Consider the following 15,321-nt stretch of genomic DNA (forward strand, 5'->3'; position numbering starts at 1 on the left):
TACGGTATTTGTCGCCGGAAGTCCGCGAACAGCGGCACTTTTGAAGTATGTCATGTCACAGTGGACACATTTGGTATCAAAGGGTTAACGGCTCGGAGTGTGCGGGGACTCCTTAACGGCTCAGACTGAGTGGGAACCCCTGGTGGCTCGGTCTGAGTGGGAACTTCAGGGCAAGGCCCTGGATACGCAAGCTGGGGCTGCAGTACAGGGCACACAGCTGTCTCTCTGGACAGCTGAGACTGCTTTGGGGATTTCTTGGGTGAGTGGGGTAGTGATGGTGAGGATGATGGTGACAAGGGCTCTGACTGAGAAACTCGGGGCGCTGGCTGAGACATGGAAGCTGCTGAGGCTGACACTAGGGGTGCTGACTGAAACTGGGACAGAGGCTCTGCTGCAGGTGACGGAGACTGAAGCTGCTGAGAAACTGCTGCAGCAGGTGTGGATGAATGAAGGTGGTGATCAGAAAGTATTTAACTAACCCATGCAAGGAGTCCATCAGCCAAGGGAAACCAGTAATCGGTCCTTGAAGCCTGGTGGTGATGGCTTCCTGTTCCCCCTCACACGGGTTTGATAATAGGTCCAAACACAACCTGTCCACTCTCCAGATAAGAATCTTCCTGCTCTCCTCTGAGAGGGAGAGAGCAGCAGAGTCCATAGCTTGAGAGTAGGAGATACTTTCCAGGGTATCCAGATGAGCCTTGCTAATTGAAAAGTTCCTTTAGGGACCAAAACAGGGTAACTCACAGGTTTGGTGGCCTGAGAGTGCCATTTCCGGTGCCGAGAGCCATGCTCCCTCCCCACTGAAGCGGGCTGAAGAAACAGCTGTGCAGATGGTGGGGAAATCTGCAGCATTATACGGCACGGCGCCGGAAAAAACTCCCCCCGCTGCTGCCGGAAATTCCTCTTCCTACATTGCTGCTCTGACTGCGAGAGGGAAGAGGGGCGAGCGAACGGAGAGGCAGGTGAGGGAGTGGCCGGTGCCAAAAACAGTCCGCCTACTCGACAAACCTGCGGTTTAGGCAGGGGAGGTGAGCGGCGTTGCTGGGGACCATTCAAAAAAGTAGGTCCTCCCCGAGCCAGACGAGAGCCGCGGTCCATTGTGGATGCATCGTTCTGTCATGTACAGCTGTGTGGCAGGCAGGAAGTGGACCCCAACGCAGAATACGAAAGACGGAGGTAAGATATAAATTCAGCCTTTATTTGGCGTGTGCAGGACAGAACACAAGGGCTGGACTGAACCAGAAACAAATGCAGAAAAACAGAAGGATAACTAGACTTGAATTCCGAGAACTAAGGCAAAACACAGAAGGGACATAGCAGGGGAGCAAATGACGATGACGCGACAACAGACTGAGAAAACACTGGAACTAAATACATGAGAGGATAACGAGGGGAGTGGGGACAGCTGGGAGCACAGGAAATACTAATCATAATGACAAAACCAAGGGAAGCAAAACTGAACACAACAGACAGGGACCAGACAACTATCAAAGTAAAACAGAAAGACAGAAGCGGGAAACAAAGATGCAGGCTGTGTCCAAATTCAGGGGCCACATCCTTCGAAGGCCGCATTTGTAGGCCGATTACGTCACAGCGAGGCGACGAAGGCTGTCCATATTCGAAGGCTCCTCCAAATGCGGTCGACGAATGCGTCCTTCTTTTCTCGAATTTGAAGGATAGGTCCGGTGTATCCTTCGTGGCCTACCATATCCCATGATTCATTGCGCATCAAAACTCAAGTACAACAATGGCGGAGGACAGCGGCCAAAAAGTTTGAAATATGACTGTTTCTGTGAAACAAAATAAACTTTTAAGATGTTTAAACCTCAAATATCAGCTCGTTTTATCAAGATATCGCTTAATTGCAAAAAGTGCTGCGATGTTTTTGGAGCTGTCTGTTGCTGCTGCTCTACCAGCAGCTCACCTCGCTAGCTGCCAGCTGACCAGAATGCCTGACTGCCGGCACATCCTTTTCAAACCCCCGCTGGCTTTCGCCACTGAGTGGAAGTTAAATACAATTATAACTCACTCAGATGATCTCTAACAGCTGATGTTTGGTTTGTTTCAGTGTTTCATTTGTTCCTCAGCAAATCGGTTTGCCTGAAATTAAAGTTAAGCATCATAACTGGATAGTTTTATTCAACATTAATGTCTCACTTAATATAGTTGGATATTAATCATTTGCTCAGCTGTATTCCTTAATGTTGAAATGTGCTATGCTTGTTTTAACCGGTTAAAATTAAACCACAAAAAGGAGCAAAAGTTCGTTCTCCGTTTAACCAGCTGCTTTTCCACAGCTGCGCTTCGCACTGTCACGGTTGCTAGGCGACATGAGCTATGCTGAGGTGAGGGCAGCTGATATGAAGGCTAGACCGTCCAATTTCACAGCCGCTCACTTCCAGCCTTTGCGGTCTTCATGGGCCGCGAAGGACTGGGTCTACAGAGGACGGGTCCTTCGAAGGATGCGGCCCCTGATTTGGGACACAGCTGCAGACTTGACACCGGGAAACATAAAGAACTAGAAATAAACTGCGGACCAAAAACAAAAGAACAAAAAACACTGGGCCACTGGCCCAGGACCATGACAAAACCAAAACTTCTTCATTGAAACCAGAAACCACTAAAACTTTCAAATCTTATATTATCTCTATTTGACCTTTGACCTCTAATCTGACCTTGTATTTGATTTTCCTACTACAGTCGTCCCTCACTATATCACAGTTCACTTATTGCAGCTTTGCTGACAGCATAGAGATACTTGCTCAGTAATAACAAGATAACGACATCCACACAAAATGTTCTGATCACTTCCTCTGCATTTCCTCTGTTGCTGCTCTACATGGTTCAATAAAAATGGTTGTGGAGCATCTATAGACAGAGATCAAAATCCATAAGAAAAAGCACATTTTCTCTGTGACATCTTTGGTAACAATGTTGAGCAGTGCAATCCACTGGTGTACAAAGTGCAGCATGGAGATGACTGAAAGAACAGATGTAACAGTAGTTGTTGTACATGTACAAACCATAAATATGGAGTCCAGCTGTGTTGGATGCTGCTGGGCAGACTGACCACTGGGAACCTCTGAGCTCTCCTGATCCACTCTGTGAAGGAATCATGAAGAATTAGCTCTCATCCACACAGGGACCAACACAAGCTCAAAGTCCATGAAGTGATGTTTGGATGAAGAGTGAAGCAGATGACTCCCTGTAGCAGCAAAGCTTTACTAGCCCTCAGTGATCCCACTGAGAATCTACAGCTCAGTCTGCAGCTGTTCACAGCTTTCAGCTCACTGTGGTTTAGTCCTAACAGCTCTCACCAACTCCTTCACAAAGATTTCCTTTCAGCTGAAGCGCCCTGGAGTAAGACAGTCTCTCTCTCTGTGCTTTCACTGCTGAGCTCCCAGTTCTCAACAACTTCCTCTGAGTCACTAAAACACTATAGATCGAATGCACTGTGTGAAATGATTTGCTTTGGAAGTAGCACTGATCAATTCGAGCTCTGCTTCCTTTCAACAAATGCCTGCTACTCTTTGGAAATGTCTTTAGGAGACTCAGCATTTCCTTCCATCAATCTGTTTATTAGCTGAAAAATAATCAGTGTGATCTTTTCTATCTCTGCGTATTAGAGGAACTAATACATGCTTCTACATTTAGAAGGCCTGACTGCAGTATTCTGCTCTCTGTTCTACCTACAAATGTTAGAAATAGAAACTAGAACTGATTCAGAACTGCATCCAGAATGCTTACGAGGACCAGAAGGAGAGAAATGGTTCCACCTATTTGAAGTCCCTACACTGACTGCCTGACAGTTACTGATTTGAAAATCACTCCACTGTTTTTACTGTTTGAAACCTTCATGCTCACATGGAAGCAACGTATGAACCATTACAGCCCCTCAGACATGTGAGGATAGAACAATGATCCATAAACCTTCATGAAGACAAACGTGTCAGCAGGACATCAAATACAGACTCACAAAGGTGTCTCCTGTGTTTGAAGCACAGCTCAAAGGAGCCCCCTGCTGGAGCAGCTGCAGTCCTACAGACACTCAGCCTCTTCACTACACAAACACCTCCTACAACATCCATTCTTTACACTCTGACTGCTGTGTTTGTGCAACAAACTCCAACACACACCGCTTCACATATGAACACAGAAATGTGTGTGAAAAGAGCTGAGCTGACATTAAACATGATGGAGAATTTATTCAGAAACACTGAGTCAGGAACAACATTTAGACACACATTACCTCTCTGCAGGAGGAGGAACACCTGATTTAAAGTCAGCAAAAATCTCCTTTGACTCGTCGCTCTTTAAGGACACACAGCTGGGTTCAGGTTCAGGTTCAGGTTCAGGTTGGTTCCTGTGAATAATGATGCAGCAGTGATGTGAGTGCTGAGCTGTGACATGGAGAAGAGTCATGGACAGTTAGAGATGGTCATCTCACCTCTGAGCTTTGGTCTGGCTCTCATGTTCCCCACACAGAGTGGTTTTAGAGGGAGGGACTCCCTCCTCTCTGTCCTCACACTGATCCATGCTGATGAATTCACATCAGCTCACACACACTTTCTACCTTCACCTGCAGAGGAAACACACATCAGCCCAGCACACACACACTGATTCACTTTGACTGGAAGCTTCAGTCCATCAATGTTCAGCAGTTCAAAACATCTGAACAACAATTTCTAATATTTCAGCGGATCCAGGATTCAAAGAGGATCAACAGAGTTCAGAGCTTCACATTAATGATTCAGAGAACTGCACACACTGATTTGTTGACACACACTCCTGTGTGTTTCATTGACTTCATTCAAACACTGATCATCATCTACAGACGTCTGCTCACAGAGCTGAGACAGAGTTACAAGTTTGTTTTCACACATCATTTTGAGCAGCCAGGCAACACACATGCACGCACACACACACACACACACACACACACACACACACACACACACACACACACACACACACACGCGCACACACAGCTGTAGTTAAATCCAGTTTGACCTGAAACACAAAGATCTTCATTGATTTGATGAAACTCAAGAATCAAATCAAAGAATCAAAACTTGAAACAGAATAAAAACCAAACAGAATCCAGAATCAAAAAGTCAAATCTCAGATTCTCTGATCTCATTCTGACTTTATTTGAGGAATAACGTCTCTTTACAGTAATGACAGACTGACGTCTGCAGATTAATGCGCTCTGATATCAACTGAATGAGGAAATGAGTGACAGTTTGAGGCTCAGAAGGATGGAGGAGTCAGAGAGAAACGCAGAGAGCTGAAGAATCCAAATGGTTTGGAGCTGTAATCATCTTTAAATATTGTCAGTGATTAACAGACAGATCAGAGTTTGATATGAACCCTTTTGGTGGCTCTGATCCAGTCTCTGAGTAACACGACTCCTCTGTCTGCTCATCAAGAGTCAGCATCACTTCCTGTTGGAGGCGAGCCAGCAGTTTGTCACAGTGTTTTTAATCAGAGGCCTCCATGTTGGATCTATATCTCAGCTACAACCACATTAAATAATGGTGCTCATGATCTAAAAAGGTCAAACACAACGGCTTCACCAAACCACCAACTATGAACCAAAGAAAAGTTTGATCACTAATATTCTCTGAAAAATGGACAAAAATCAATCAATTCTGCTGTTTGTAAACTTTTGAGCACAACTGTTTGATTCTTTTTAATCTTTTGTGTTTTTGTCATGAATTCATAATTAAATTTGAAACACGGTCCCGTTCATAAAGTAACCTCTGACAATAAAAACCTGTTTTTCTCGACCTTTGAGAGCCAAACAATCAGGATCAAACACTCGAACATGAAACAGGATTTTTGTTCAGATCTGGTCAGAATGAAATCAGATGCAGGTGTTACAGGTTAAAGTGTTGGACAGTGAGTGTCCTCACAGCCGCTCCATCTGAGAGCAGATCAGAGAAAGTGTCTGCTGTAGTTGTAGAGCTAAAAGTCCTAAACACACAAAACAAAGACTAAAAACTGCAGTGAGAACATTTACTGAGCATTTTATGAACGTTGGTGAACAGGTTTCTGATGCTGCCATACTGGATTTTTTTCATACCTCAGTGTGTACGAGGTGCTTTCTGAAAACCTTATGACCTGAGATCCTGACAAAGAGCAACAACGTGTCACAAAGTTCACAATTCTTACACATTTTTCTGAATTCCCTCCCAGCTGTCAATCAATCCACAGTAACAACACCTGAGCTCAGCTGCTGACCATCAACTAACTCTGAGCTGCTCTGATTTATGGACTCTGGTTTTAGTCCACAGCCTGATCATGTGATTTGTTTCAAAGAATGATCCAAAGTTTGTCCTGAAATCAGAGCTGAACATCCAAACCTCACAGAGCAGAAGCAAACAGTAAAGTTCCTGAAGACAAACTGTTAAAGGAGGAAACAAAGCAAACTTACAGTTTCTGCAAATAGAGCAGAAGAAGAAGAAGCTCCACTCCACACCTGGACACCAAACACTGACACAATAATCAATAATTCCCCTTGTTGGATCAATAAAGTATCTATCTATCTATCTATCTATCTATCTATCTATCTATCTATCTGTCTATCTATCTGTCTATCTATCTATCTATCTGTCTATCTATCTATCTATCTATCTATCTATCTATCGCACAACTGAGCTGATTTCTGGAAGGAGGCGGGACTCCACCTGAAGCAGGACAGGTGGGAGGGGCTCAGCAGAAGCAGCAGTTTAACCAACAGGGCTGGTTAAACTGGTTTAATCAGACTGTGTGTGTGTGTGTGTGTGTGTGTGTGTGTGTGTGTGTGTGTGTGTGTGTGTGTGTGTGTGTGTGTGGGGGGGGTTGGTACAGTGATTCAAATGTTACCTGCTGATCCTCTTGTGATTTAGGGGGGGGGGGGGGGGGGGGGGGGTTGGTACAGTGATTCAAATGTTACCTGCTGATCCTCTTGTGATTTAATCTGAAGACACATCACTGGATGTTAAAGTAAATCTTTGAGTATTTTTCTGTTTTTTAATCAGCTGAGTGTGAACTTTGGATCACTTTGATAATAAAAACATGCTGATGATGTCATCATGAAGAAGGTCAAAGTGACACTGAATGTAAAAATGTGTGTTTCAGATCAGATCAGATAGTGTTTTATTTGTCACATGCACAGTTATACACAGTACAATGCACAGTGAAATGTATTTTGTACCTGCAACCATATATACACACACATATAAATAATAAGAATAAAAATAAAAAAAGTAATTCACACTATACACTATACTCTATATACTATACACTATACACACTTTTATAAATTATAATATTTACATTGTGCAATAATGGTCCAGTTAGGGCTCAGAGTTGAGCAGACGGATGGCTTGTGGGTAAAAACTCTTCTTCAACCTTTCAGTCTTAGCCCTCAGGCAGCGGTAACGCCGGCCTGATGGGAGCAGGGAGAAGAGAGAGTGTCCGGGGTGGCTGGGCTGTTTTAGGATCTTCATGGCCCTCAATGTCCTGCAGGTTGGGGAGGGTGGTTCTGATGGTCCGTTCAGCTGAACGAACCACCCTTTTTAGGGCCATGAAGTCCTGCTTGGTGCAGTTTCCCATCCAGGTGGTGATGCTCCCACGCATGATGCTCTCGATGGTGCAGGTGTAAAAGTTCCTGAGCACCTTGAGTGGGAGCTTGAAGTCTCTCAGCCGCCTGAGGAGGTAGAGACGCTGTCTGGCCTTCTTCACAGTGATGTTAATGTGATGAGTCCAGGACAGGTCCTGTGAGATGGTCACTCCCAGGTATTTGAAAGTGTCCACTCTTTCCACCTCAGCACCACTGATGACAAGTGGATGGTAGTCCCTCTGCTGCTTCCTGCTGCCTCTTTCACCGCTCTGCGGACGTTGTATGATGCAACCTTGTAGTCCTCCATGTTCCCAGAGGCGAGGCCGGAGTTGTAGGCAACGGTGCGGGACCTCAGGGCGTCGCGGACAGATTTATCCACCCACGGCTTCTGGTTGGGAAAAGTCCTGATGGTCCTCCTAAGTGAAGTGTCATCAACAACTTTCCCAATAAATCCCACGACAGTTTCCGTAAACTCCTCGATGTCTCCGCCCGCGCTGCTGCGAAACATGTCCCAGTCGGTTGAATCCAACGCACCCTGCAGAGCGGCCTCTGTTTGATCAGACCACCGTGTCACTTCTCTCACAGCAGGGGGTTCCTGCCTGAGCCGTTGTTTGTATTTCGGCATGAGAAGGACAGCGGTGTGGTCAGACTTCCCAAAAGGCGGAAGAGGCTTTGCTTTGTAGCCCTCTTTGAATGGAGAGTAGCAGTGGTCTAGGGTCCTCTCTCCTCTGGTGGGGCAGTCGATGTGTTGAATCAACTCCGGTATCAGCTTTTTCAAGTTTGCACTGTTAAAGTCCCCGGCTACGATGAGAGCCGCATCACGCTGGTTAGCCTGATAGGTGGAAATAGCCTCATGTAGCTCGGATAGTGCAGTGTTTGTGTCCGCCTGAGGTGGAATATAGACGGCGCTGAAGATGACCGAAGTGAACTCGCGGGGCAGGTAGTGGGGGCGGCATTTCAGGGTTAGGAGCTCCAGGTTAGGTGAACATGATTGTTTCAGAGGGACGACATTCCTACTGTCACACCAGTTGTTATTAATCATTAGGCACACACCTCCTCCTCTTGATTTGTGCCTTTCTAGCTAGAAAAAGTGCATCTCTCTCCTCCTTTCATTGTTTACGTTTGTGTCACTGTGTGGTATTATTGCCCTCATGCTGAAAACATGACTTAATTGTCACATTGGCCAGATGTCACTCCCCGAGACTCAAGAACAAAGCAAAAATATATCTATTAACTAAGGAAAGTGACAAAAATAGTAATGCACAGTGACTTGGATAAGTAACTTTAATTTGATTACTGGATTGCGAATAGTAACTCGTTAGATTACTCGTTACTGAAGAAAAGTATCATTTTTGGCTTTTTCTTTACTAATTTTTGTCGTGTTGGATTGAAGTGTCAAAGGAGTTGGAGGACTTTGTATGGAGTCTCTACTTACACAGAAATCAGCATTAGCACAGAGTAGATTAGCATAAACATATCACCTGGTAAAGTTCAGGTGATATGCTTATGTGATTCTTATTATTTGATTGAGTTTTTTCTTTGCTCTTGCTAAATTGCTTAAATAAAACATCTTATCTGCATTTCTAAATTGTGGATATTCCCTTTTTAACTCTTTCTATAACAGTAAAGGTAAAACTTGCATATGAGTTTCAGTGGATTTCTTTTAGTGGTTCTTACAGGTTTTTCTCTCCCTTAAAGGTAACAGATCCCTGGGACCTGTTTTTCTAGCCACTAAAGTAATAACCTGCCATTTTACCAAGAGCAAGTAGAGGAGAGCTGACATTAACGGTGTGGCTGTGATCACTTTTAGCTATAAAGGTTGCTAGTTGGTTGCATCATCAGAGGATAGTGGGGTCAGAATCTGGCTGGTAGAGGTAGTTTCTTCACTACCAGCTTAAACAGTTTCTGTAAATTTCTAATACAGTAATTCTCACAGCATCAGAAACTCAGACCCTTTAAACAGAGAGCTGCTGAAGACTTCCTGTATTGGGCTAATTGCCCGATGCACACGAGTCATGACTCATCACAAATGTTCAGCATTAGATGTTAATTTTCAAAGTGTTATTGGTCACAATCATTCTTACTGCTTACAGTGATGTGAAAAAGTATTTGCCCCCTTCATGATTTATTTTTTTATTTGCATATTTGTCACACATGTTTCAGATCAAACTAATTTTAATATTAGACAAGGACAACCAAAGGAAATACAAAATGCAATTTTTAAATTATAATTTCATTCATTAAAATCAAGCTATCCAAACCTACCTGGCACTGTGTGAAAATGTAATTGCCCCATAAACCTAATAACTGGACATTAATCCTACCTGCCTGTAAAGCCATTGTGAATAAGATGCCCCTAATGCAGTTAAAGAAATAGCCAAAGTTCCTCTCTCAGATAACACAATTGCCAGACATATCGATGACATGCCTGTAGACACTGAAAGTTTTGTTTTGGAAAATATACACATCAATGTGAAGTTTGCATTGCAACGTGATGAGTCTGTAGACATTAGTGGACTTGCTCAGTTCTTGGCCAATGTGTGATTTGTGGATGGAGGCTCCATTAGAGAAAACGTCCTATTTTGCAAGGCAATGCCAGAGAAAAAACAACAGGAGAGGCAATTTTTCAGGCCACATCTGAATATCTTGATTAAGGAGGACTTAAGAGGGAAAAATGCATGAGTATCTGCACTGATGGAACAGCGGCCATGGTCGGGTGCACCAAAGGCTTCGTTAGCAGAGTGAAAGAGTTACACGCAGATGTTATCGGTACACACTGTTTACTGTACCGTGAGGCACCGGTTGCCAAGACTTTACCATCAGAGCCAGGTTCTGTGTTGGATGATGCTGTGTGCATGGTGAACTTTGTCAAGACAAGACATACACAACAAATGTTGGTGTTTTGGGGCATTTTCATGACAGAAAATGCATTGGCAACAAGTGATTTTTTTCTTGGCAGTTTCTACCTGAAGTTTGAAGGGTCTCTGCCAGAACCCCAAAGCATCCAGTCTGGCCCTGAGTTATTTGTGTGTTCATTTCTGCCATTTTCTCAGTTACTGGCACATGGAAATATAGACTTCAGTGCTTGTAAGCAGCTGTTAACTGCAAGAAAACTGGAAGCTTTGCACTTATTCAAAGAGCTAAAAATCTGGTTTTAGATGCAATGAAAATCAAAAAACCACTTTGAAAGAAATTTACAAGTAAGGACATGTCAGGACATAACTTAAATTTAACAAGTATTTGGTAAACAGATCTCACGTCAAATCACAAACCACATGATCTGACCTGAGTGTCTCCAGTTTACAGCGGGGACTCTCCAATCCAGCAAGCAGCAGCTTCAATCCTGAGTCCTGCAGGTTGTTGTTACTCAGGTCTAGCTCTGTCAGCTCACAGTCTTCTAGTTGAAGAGAGGAGGACAGAGCTTCCCAGCTTCTCTCTGACAGGTTACAGCTACTCAGCCTGAAGAGATATAACATACAGTATAGCGTATGGACGATGGTATCAATGATGGTCATCATTTAAGACAATTAACTAAGGTTAAGCCCCTCCTTTCTAAGCAGCACTTGGAGTTGGTGATCCATGCTATGATCACTACTAGGCTTGACTACTGTAATGCCCTTTATTTTGGTATCAGTCAGTCCTCCCTCAGACGACTTCAGCTGATTCAAAATGCTGCTGCTTGGCTCCTGTCTGGTGTTGGAAGAAGGGAGCGTATTTCTCCTGTTTTGGCTTCTCTACACTGGCTACCAGTTCACTACAGAGTCTGTTTTAAAATTCTTTTATTTGTGTTCAAATGTCTTCATGGTCTAGCTCCATCGTACCTGTCTGAGCTAATAACTCCTTATCTCCCAACTCGCTGCCTCAGATCAGCTGATCAGCTGCTACTTGAGGTCCCAAGATCTAAGTTAAAGCTCAGAGGCGATAGAGCTTTTAGCATTTCTGCCCCTGTTTTATGGAACAATCTCCCTTTACACATCAGGAGTGCCCTGTCATTGTCAACTTTTAAAACTTTTTTTAAAGACACATTTTTATTCACTGGCTTTTAGTATACATTGAGATCTTATTAATTTTGTATTTCCTGTTTTATTATTGTTGTTCTTGTTGTCTTTGCTCTTTTTAGTGTACAGCACTTTGTTGCAGTTGCTGTTTTTAAAGTGCTTTAAAAATGAATAAAGTAAGTAAAGTAAAAGTAAAGTAAGTAAAAAGTGACGGGCAATAGCTCACCAATCTTTTAATCTAATTTCCCCATTAATGCATTAAATTAATATCCTTATTCTGAGCATCATAATCGGTTAAATCGGCTTTGCTACAGTTACGTGTCACTCTTCCACAGATAACCAGCACAGACATGGCTGAGCATCAATGGACATGTGCTTTGAATATGTGCATAATGGTGCATGTGCATGTGTGTGTGTGTGTGTGTGTGTGTGTGTGTGTGTGTGTGTGTGTGTGTGTGTGTGTGTGTGTGTGTGTGTGTGTAGCAACCCTGATCCATCACAAAAGGAGGATATTTCTGACTGTTGGTCTGACTTTTTTAGTTTAAATCAAAGCTTAATGTAACTGTGAATCCAGAGAGCTGCTCCTTTATCTCATCTCCTTAACTTGTTTCCAACCTTAATACAGTGCTGTGAAAGTATTTGCCCCATTATTGATTTCTTAGTTTGTTACATATTTGTCACACTCGCATTTTTTGGATCATCAAAGAAATTTTAATATTAGACAAAGATAACTGTATTTTATGTTTACTTGGGTTATTAAATGATGCTTTAATTAATTAAGGGGAAATAATAATGAAATCAATTAATTCTTTTAATAAATGAACTCAATTATCATTTAAACTACATGTTGTCTAATATTAACAATGGTTATATTATTAAAATTTGTTTGCTGATCTGAAAAAAATGGAAGTGTGACAAATACTAAGAAATCAATAGGTTTTCACACAGCATATGGATCATATGAAGAAAGTAATTTCCTGCTTTTAAAATGTATTTAAGTTGTTACAGAGCTTACAGAGCTTTGTTGGAGGCTTTGACCACTGACAGCAGCCTCAGCAGAGCCTCCTCTGAAGCAGAGTATTTCTTCAGGTCAAACACATCCAGATCTTCTTCTGAAGACAGTAAGATGAAGACCAGAGCTGACCACTGAGCAGGAGACAGTTTATCTTTGGAGAGACTTCCTGAACTCAGGGACTGTTGGATCTCCTCCACTAGAGAATGATCATTCAGTTCATTCAGACAGTGGAACAGGTTGATGCTTTTCTCTGCAGACAGATTCTCACTGAGCTTCTCCTTGATGTACTGGACTGTTTCCTGATTGTTCTGTGAGCTACTTCCTGTCTGTGTCAGAAGATCTCGTAGGAGAGTCTGATTGGTCTGCAGTGAAAGACCCAGGAGGAAGCGGAGGAACAAGTCCAGGTGTCCATTTGGACTCTGTAAGGCCTTGTTCACAGCACTCTGGTGGAGAGATTTTTCACTAGAGTCCTGAAGTTGTTTTAGATTAGTAAATAATTTAGACCACTTGGAATTTGTCTGTTGTTCTTCCAGCAGATTGACTCCAGAGTTGATGAAGGTCAGATGGACATGAAGAGCAGCCAGAAACTCCTGAACACTCAGATGGATGAAGCAGAACACCTTGTCCTTGTACAGCCCTCTCTCCTCTTTAAAGATCTGTGTGAACACTCCTGAGTACACTGAGGCTGCTCTGATATCGATGCCACACTCTGTCAGGTCTGATTCGTAGAAGATCAGGTTTCCTTTCTGCAGCTGATCAAAAGCCAGTTTTCCCAGAGACTCAATCATCTTCCTGCTCTCTGGACTCCAGTGTGGATCTGTCTCAGCTCCTCCATCATACTTGACCTTCTTCACTTTGGTCTGAACCACCAGGAAGTGGATGTACATCTCAGTCAGGGTCTTGGGCAGCTCTCCTCTCTCTCTGGTTTTCAGCACATCCTCCAGAACTGTAGCAGTGATCCAGCAGAAGACTGGGATGTGGCACATGATGTGGAGGCTTCGTGATGTCTTGATGTGGGAGATGATCCTGCTGGCCTGCTCCTCATCTCTGAATCTCTTCCTGAAGTACTCCTCCTTCTGTGGGTCAGTGAACCCTCTGACCTCTGTCACCCTGCCAACACACTGAGCTGGGATCTGATTGGCTGCTGCAGGTCGTGTGGTTATCCAGAGGTGAGCAGAGGGAAGCAGGTTCCCCCTGATGAGGTTTGTCAGCAGCACAGCCACTGAGGTGGACTCTGTAACATCAGCCAGGATCTCAGTGTTGTGGAAGTCCAGAGGAAGTCGACACTCATCCAGACCATCAAAGATGAACACAACCTGGAAGTCTTCAAAGCTGCAGATTCCTACTTCTTTGGTTTCAGTAAAGAAGTGATGAACAAGTTCCACCAAGCTGAACTTTTTCTCTTTCAGCACATTCAGCTCTCTGAAAGTGAATGGAAACATGAACTGGATGTCCTGGTTGGCTTTGTCTTCAGCCCAGTCCAGAGTGAACTTCTGTGTTAAGACTGTTTTCCCAATGCCAGCCACTCCCTTTGTCAGCACTGTTCTGATTGGTTCATCTCTTCCAGGTGAGCCTTTAAAGATGTCTTCTTGTCTGATTGTTGTTTCTGGTCTGTCTAGTTTCCTGGATGCTGTTTCAATCTGTCTGACCTCATGTTCATCATTGACCTCTGCAGTCCCTCCCTCTGTGATGTAGAGCTCTGTGTAGATCTCATTCAAATAGGTTTGGATACCTGCTTTTGCAATCCCCTCAAACATACAGAGAAACTTTTTCTTCAGAGTAGATTGAAGTTTTGGCTTACACTCGTCAAGAACCTCTGAAAAACCAGAGGAAAATAAAGTAAACTTATGTATAAATTTGAAAACAAGATACTGGCAGTTGGTTCTTCAATTTCAAGAACAGGATGTGAATGCTGTACTTATATAGAGTTGGGGTTAATGTTTTATGGTGTAACTCAGAGTTTACTTAAGTTGTTGTGGTAACAGGAACTGTAACACTGTTCTTGCAATTTAGATTAACAGTATTTAATTTAACATTTAGAAATAATATTTTGACCATTCTTCAAAATTATAAAAATATAAAATAAATCTCACAGATTTTGTTTCTCTGTTTCTGTGATTCTCTCTCTCCTCCATAGTTACCTGCATACCAGTCGAAGATATCCAAACATATTGTATACCTTAGCTAACGAGCTTGGCATAGATAACTTCTTTTATATGATCGAAGGATGCATCATTTGGAATTTGGGGGCGAAAGAAACAACAATATCACAACGAAATGCAAATTGCGGCTTTGTGATAGTAAATTTCTATTGTCTGGGAAAAGTCTACTTTAAAATGTGAAGAAGCATCTGCCAGGTAAGCACAGCATCACAACACTGGTAGCCTCACTGGTGGACAGTGAGGTTAAATCAATTACATTTAGGTAGGCCACCTCTGGTCCAATATCTGCAAGAAAAAGGGGTTTTTGTACCAATCGTCGTATAGTTTTCATCTTTATTTTGGCTGGTGGACCCCAATGCAGGATTCAGAAGGCCTATATATATATATATATATATATATATATATATATATATATATATATATATATATATATATATATATATATATATATATATATATAAAATATATAACTCCAATAATAAAGTTGTAGGGAACAAATTTAGAATTTTCTAATAATTGAAAAACCAATTAGGGATACAT

General features: G+C 42.8%; 1 pseudogene; it reads right to left on the reverse strand.

Moving 5' to 3' along the window:
* LOC115798392 (uncharacterized) overlaps positions 1-15,321 on the reverse strand; it is a 45,880-nt pseudogene that overhangs the window by 27,513 nt on the left and 3,046 nt on the right.

This window comes from Archocentrus centrarchus, chromosome 2, assembly GCF_007364275.1.
Source record: "Archocentrus centrarchus isolate MPI-CPG fArcCen1 chromosome 2, fArcCen1, whole genome shotgun sequence".
Taxonomy (NCBI): domain Eukaryota; kingdom Metazoa; phylum Chordata; class Actinopteri; order Cichliformes; family Cichlidae; genus Archocentrus; species Archocentrus centrarchus.